Source organism: Leptonychotes weddellii, chromosome 9, assembly GCF_054177405.1.
Source record: "Leptonychotes weddellii isolate Sample4059 chromosome 9, ASM5417740v2, whole genome shotgun sequence".
Taxonomy (NCBI): Eukaryota; Metazoa; Chordata; class Mammalia; order Carnivora; family Phocidae; genus Leptonychotes; species Leptonychotes weddellii.
Genome location: NC_138377.1, coordinates 26,947,007 through 26,953,799, shown reverse-complemented (window position 1 = coordinate 26,953,799; position 6,793 = coordinate 26,947,007). Strand labels below are relative to the sequence as shown.

The window sequence follows — 6,793 nt, the reverse complement described above, 5'->3', positions numbered from 1 at the left end:
GGAGATCGCGCGGCGGACCCACCCCGGACGCGCGGCAGCACCGGGAGGCCGGGCCGAGCGGTAAGTGGCTCCCGCGCCCTGGGGCCGGGCAGGGGAGCGGGGGTGCAGGACTGTCGACAGCCCCCCCCCTCCCCCAGCGCGTTTTTGGCTGGGGCTCGGGTCCAGGGCCGGGAGCAGACACCGGGAGACCGGTCAAAGTTTTATTTCCGATTCGGTGCCGTGCTGATAGCGCAGCCCGGCGGGGGCGAGTCCGGGCTGCACCGCGCACGGCGCGCGCGCACGCACCTCGGAATCTGAATCTGCATAACTACCCGCGGAGCGCCCCCACGAGAGGCCGGGAGACCCGCGCCCCCGTCGGGGTGGCTGCGCCCACCGGGCTGCTCTCTTCGTCACCCGGCACCCTTCTCCTTCGGTCACCTGGGTGAGCGCTTTGCAGGCTGTGCTGGAAAGGAGAGGCCGAGGGTTGTAATCATGGGAAAGGGAGTAGGGAGCTCGCTGCCCGCGGGTGGTTAATTTCTCTCCCGGGGTTCTGGGGGGGAGGGCAGTGAAAGTCGGGGATGCCCTAACCTGCTTTCCTTGGAGCAAGTAAACCTCGAGAGGGCTGGGGAGGCGTGAGGCCGCTTCAAAAAGTTTTCCTCTTTAGCCTCATCTGTTTCCAACTTCTGACCGTAAAGGAAATTTGTGAGGCTCCCTATTGCTTCATGGCATTTCTAGGTGGACAAGTAATCATATTGAGCAGGTTGAAATTTCATCTGGTTTCACCGTTTGTTAAATCTAGAGACAAGGGAAATGGCTCACTTCAGGGAAGATGTTTGAGTTGTTGGTATTCGTTTTTGAAGGAAGCATTTGGGGACTGATGGCTTCTAGAGACTGCGTTTACCTTAATAGATTTAATTTTTCCTGAAAAATTTCCTGGTATTTTAGAGGTAGCATTCCCTGAAATTCTTCCTACCTGCTGGACGATTATATTTCTAAACTGGGAGCCAGTGATGCGATGCAAATTTCAGAGTAAAGGTGTCGACTTTCATCAGGTTCCAGGTCTATCTGGATGAACTGGGGTTGGCGTTTCCTCTATAAAGTAAGCCTTTCATGTTGAAACTCTGACTCAGACTCTTAAACCCATTGTTTTTATACTGGTACTCTGTGGGAATTAAGTGTCAACTTTCTCTTCTTTTCTCATATGGAATATTCGTCCAAGGCAAAGATTCTCTGACTTAATCTTTTGGAAAAGTACAAGATTAAGTCCTATAGAATCGTTCTCTGCAGCCAGTTTAGTAACAGTATTAATTTTCTATATAATCCTGATTTAATGACTTTCACTTTTCTCTTTTTCATTTTTTGATGGCTGCAATTAAACCACCTTTACCAGGATGGGGAAAAAAAAAAAACCTGATGGGAATAATGTAGAACAGTGGTAACAGCAGTAGTCTCAAATGAAAGGTTTATGTAAAGCACTTTATGGTCACTGATGTGTCCAACTATTAGATGACATACCAGTTATTAACAAGAATATTAATATTAAAACATTTTTCCCATGGAATAAATTCCTTGTACTGAGGCATCAGCAATTAACAATGCATTTAAAATGACTTGGGTGATGATTTGCTTGTAAATAGGGGCAAAATAAGAGATTTTGGGGATGAATGGCTTTACGTGGGTGACAACATATTTTCTTATCTCATTATGCTTAAGTAAAGGACTCTTGAAGTTGACTGTATCATTAGATTTCTCTAGTTTGACTGAGAACAAGTTTGGCAAGTGGCTCAAGATAGTCAGTAGGTGTTGCTGTTAGCTTCTCTGTAGTTCCTGGTACTGCTCCTCCGGCTTTGAAATTGCAGTTTTGATTCAGAGAACTTTTTAGATCTGAAGTGTCAGGCAGTCGTTGGGATCCTGTGGCAAGGTTGACTTGAACTCTTGGTAATAAATCCAAAGCACCTTACTTAGATTTTGTACTGAGATTCATTTAACTCTATCCTTTCACTATTATTTTCTGGCTTTCGTATTTATTTACTTTGCTTTTGCTTTGAATTACATGAGTAATTTTAGGGAACCCCCTACCCCCCGCTTTTTAAACAACTTTAGAAAAAATCTTCATGTAGCTTTATCGAAGTCATAGATTGAAGATTGCTTGAGTTTAGTGGTTTTGTAAAGATCTTGGTTGACTCTGAGTTATGTATATGTTCTATTAAATTGCAGTTTGAATTTTTCAATAAAAGGCTGTTTTCTGTCTCTCTGAGCTGTGAAACAGAAGCACGAGGAGAGGTGGAAAAGTGTAAAAATACAGATTCCCTGAATCTTTCCAATTTAGGGGAAAGTATGTAGTGATTCATGAGAACATAATTATGTGCTTCCTGTCAGTCCTCGTGGTTGTATTATCATTCCAGTTGGTCCATAGCAGTGCACATATAAAGTATGGATATCCTGAAGATTTCCAGGTGACCTCTCGCATTGGAGATTTTTGGTTCACTGATGAAATCGGACTTTGTCAGAGGAAAACAAATATATTTATCCCTCTGATGGAGAACTAGATCTCCGATATAGAATGCTTCTTTCTTCCTTTTGATGCAAATCAAAGAAGCTCATATCTGAAATTCAGAAAAAAGTCCCCCTATACCCCCATAATATCACTATATTCTTAACCTTTTGAAGTTTATGGTGAGTCAGGCGTTATTTACTGAGTGCCTCTATCCGGGAAGTGTGCTGTCAGCCTCCATGGTTCTGGTGGTGGGTAAGTGTGTTTCATGGAACTTATAGTCCAGTGGGGCCATATGTAGTAACTTTTCTGAGTTTGGGGTTATGGTACCCTGCCTCCAGAAGGGTTTTGCATAAAAGGCAATCAATTATTTTTATTATTTTCTGAAATAAGGGAGCCCATTATTTGCCCTCAGAAGTTCTGGGTTTCAAATTTTCGGGCTATGGGATCTTAAAAAAAATAATCAAATCTCTCTGAACTGTCTTTCTGAAAAACTGTCTTTTTCAGCAAAAATGGGCATAATGCTTGCTTCACAGCTTTGCTGCAAGAATTAATGAGAAAATATGTATGAAAGTACTTTGCAAATCATAAAGTCTTATTTGCAATTGCATTTTCTTTTTGATGAACAGATTCATAGATTGTTGAAGCTAGAAGGGATTTTGAATTTAAATCATTTGACCCATTTTCTCCATTTTGCAGATGATGAAACTGAGGCCCAGAAAGTTGAAGTGATTTGTCGCAGGTTATAGAAGAACTAATTAGTGATCAGGCAGTGATTGGAAGGCAGGTTTCCAGATTTAACTGTACTCCTTTGTTTCCTAGTTTTTGTTTTGTTTTGTTTTTTTGAATCTATACGTTAAAATTCGTTTACTACTTCCTTCCCCCTGCAAGTGTTCAGTGTTTATTAAGTATCTAAATGAGCAAAACTTAAGGAAGCAAACAAAATCAACATTAAGAATGAAAAAAAAAAGATTGAAGAGCTTTGAAAACAGTATTGATGTAGTGTTTGGTAAGTAAGCTTTAGAGTTACTCAAATTACAAAGTTATAGAAAAAGAAATTGAGTTAGTTAAAATATCTACATGGTAGAGCCTGTAGGCTTCCCCCCACCTTTTTTTGGGGCAGGGGGATAGACTTTATTAACTCAGAGCATAATGTACTTGCACGCTCTTTAGAGAAGCCAAACTTAATTTGTTCAAGGTTACCATTTTCTTCCCTTAATACCATTTTTTATTTGTAAAAGAAAGTGATTTCCCTTCCTTATTTCTGGAATAGTGGCAACTTGTAGACCTTCTCTTTCAGTTACATGTGTTACCAGGGGTTGGGGCTTGGAGGGGGGATGGGTCAGATGGAGGGATAATTGCACAGAAAAAAGGAACATATTGAAGGAGCTTCCTGTTGAAGATGTGCATGATTTATATAGCACCATCCTCCCTTCCACTAGGGTAATCTGAGCCAGGAGAGAAGAAATATCCCTGCCAGTCGGTGACTGCCCTTTAGATGGGGAGGCTTTCCCTTCTGGGAGGGTTGAACATTATCTTATTCTTTCAGTGCTCATCCAGAAAGTTGCGTCTTGTTTCATATCCGGTGCTCCTTAAAATGTAGGTGTTCCACGATCACTTGAGATTGACATTCCACCCTATCCACTGCACTTCTACTTTTTGGCACAAGAAGTAAATTGACCTCATGGATTTTTGTTTGTTTTTTCCCTATGTCTAGATAATTGGAAAAAAAAAAGGCGAAACAAAGCCCACACACTTGTGTGGCATTTTATTTTCCAAAGATTAGAACTAAGTTAATTATCCTTAGATATTCGCTCTTTTATTCTTTTGGTGGGCTTTTGATGAGCTCTGGAGTGAGTCAGAAGCATGGGAAAAATTCCCTTTGCTTTGGATCTCTCAAACACGGACGGTTTGAGTGAGGGAGGGAATAACATGAGTGTGATTGGGTTTGTGATCACGAGGGTAAGAAAATCCACTGGGGTATATCTTTTGATATAGGGGCCAGCGCACATCCATTTTCTCCTTTTATTCTGGCCTGGGGAGAGTAAAGAGAACATGAGTGTCTTCTTGAAGATCAAGAGGGATGACCCTGAAATGACATGGAGGAACATCAGGAGCTTTTTTAGTTGGACCCTAGGACATAACAGCACCTAGGCGGGTGTGCAGCAGAGTCAGGTGAGGCCCCAGCTCTCTGCCTCTGGAGGTCTGGGATGAGAATTTCCAGTCTCTAGATTTCTTATTTGTTCCTTGTCATGTTGCACCGACTTCTCCCTCTAATTAGGATTATAGTATGCCTCCCTTTAAACTGTGGGAGACAGGCAATTACATAAGGTTAGATTTCCCTCTTTTCAGCTCAGGAGAGGCAGGAGCCTGGATGCCTGTTGGAGTGTGCTGGCTTGGAGAGGCAGGGTTTCTGGTTTGCACAAGCACAGGGGTGTCTCAGAGGCGACTTGAGCGGATAAGACTGGACGTCCAGCCTTGGCCACCACTGGATTCTTTTTCCTCTGCCCGCCCCCAGAGCAGGTCTGGGTTCAATGCCTTTTGCAGATACAATAGTTAATTCTGGTTATTTTCTCTTTTCTACTTTTTTCACAAAGTCTTTTACCAAAGCTAGAGGTATAATCATTAATTGGTTTTTGTGGTTCAGGGTCTTGCTTCCTTTTAGAATGAATTCTCAACTACTCAGAAGACAGCTAGTGAGAAATAAAAAGCAAAGACCTTCATTGTGAATGATTATGTTTCTTTTTTTTTTTTTTAAAGATTTTATTTATTTATTTGAGACAGAGAGAATGAGAGACAGAGCATGAGAGGGAAGAGGGTCAGAGGGAGAAGCAGACTCCCTGCCGAGCAGGGAGCCCGATGCAGGACTCGATCCCGGGACTCCAGGATCATGACCTGAGCCGAAGGCAGTCGCTTAACCAACTGAGCCACCCAGGTGCCCGTGAATGATTATGTTTCTATAATCCAGACTCGAGTCTTTTCCTTCAGCTCCTATGTTATCTTTTTTTTTTTTTTCTTCATATTCCAGAGTATTTGCCTAGGTAGATATTCTAGTTGGATATATTGTGAGCTCCTTGTGTTCCCTTTAGCAGTCTCGGTTCCCAGAATTGATTGACTATTGGTTTTTACAAGTTTCTGTCTTTTTTTTTTTTTTTTATTTAAGACCTTTATTAACGGGTGCTTGCTGTTTGTTGATTTTTTTGAAAAAATCAAGTTGTAAACTTTTTATTACAAATTAAAAATGAGGTTCTTAAAAATCTCAACTTGACCAGATCTGAAACAATTTAAAAACCTTTAAAGGTGTATTGAGAAAAACCATTTTTTTTTTTTTAAACACGTTTGTCATTACCAAAAAGAGACATCTTTAGGTAAAAATAATACAAGTTTCTTTGTGGTTCTTGATGCTCTTAGAGAAGCAACTGACAACCGAACTGTGGTATCTCACGCTTTCAAGAAGAGACAGTACTTGTTAGGAAATGCCTCTAAGATATATCATTATAAATTAGTTGCATGTCCTAAAATTTTCACCCAATTTGACTGTTACTGCTTGCTTCACCTATGTGTATCTAGGAAAAAAGTGGAAAGCAGTATTTTCCCAGATTTTTGCAAGAAATGTAAGCTTATGACTTGTCAGAACCAGACTGCTTTTCTTCAGAAGGCTTTAGAAACACATGTTCTTCTTACTCTTATATTGCGGGTCGGTGTGTGGTTGATGGATGTCCTGCCTCTTCCTAAGCCTAGTTCTAGCTGCCCCAGGGAAGACCTCAGAAGGTTCTGCCAGTATACTTTGTCTAATTCCTGAGGAGCTGGCATCTCCTATGTAAAGAGAGTGTGCTGTGTGTGTGTGCCTGTGTTTGGGGCGGGGTCTGACTGTGGTTCCTGACCCTTGTCTCTTTATCAGTTTGTGAGGTGCCTGTGGTTCTTTGAAGCGTCTCCATGTTACTTTATTTTTTTAATGAGGATCTTAGTGCTGATCCTTTGTAATAGGAAATGAGGTCTAATAATTGCATAACAAAATGTTTCAGTAGGTAAATGATAGGTTATGGAGAGCTACAGGGCTCACAGGAAAGGCTTATTCAGATTTCAAGAATGTCAGCCAAATAATTGCCTTCAGTGGGATTATTCTGAAGGCCATTTTCCAAGTAATGTTTTAAAAAAGTGGCTTTCAGTGGTTTGGGGAGGATGTATGTTTGGGGGAGCAGGGAGCGCTTGGGTGGAGAGGGTAGGGGATCCCGGTGAACTCTGGGGCTTTTCTCTGGGGCGGCATGTTGGATATCAGGTGGATGGTGGTGTGAAGAAACTCAATGGATGATTCTGTTA

At 41.8% G+C, this 6,793-nt stretch overlaps 1 protein-coding gene across 1 annotated transcript in view; it reads left to right on the top strand.

Annotated features, from left to right (window-relative positions):
• The window catches only part of SIPA1L1 (signal induced proliferation associated 1 like 1), a 334,415-nt gene continuing 327,622 nt past the window's right edge, over positions 1–6,793 (top strand). The window contains exon 1 of the mRNA XM_081829748.1: positions 1–60. The gene's annotated coding sequence lies outside the window, so the exon portion shown is untranslated. The remainder of the gene's footprint in view (positions 61–6,793) is intronic.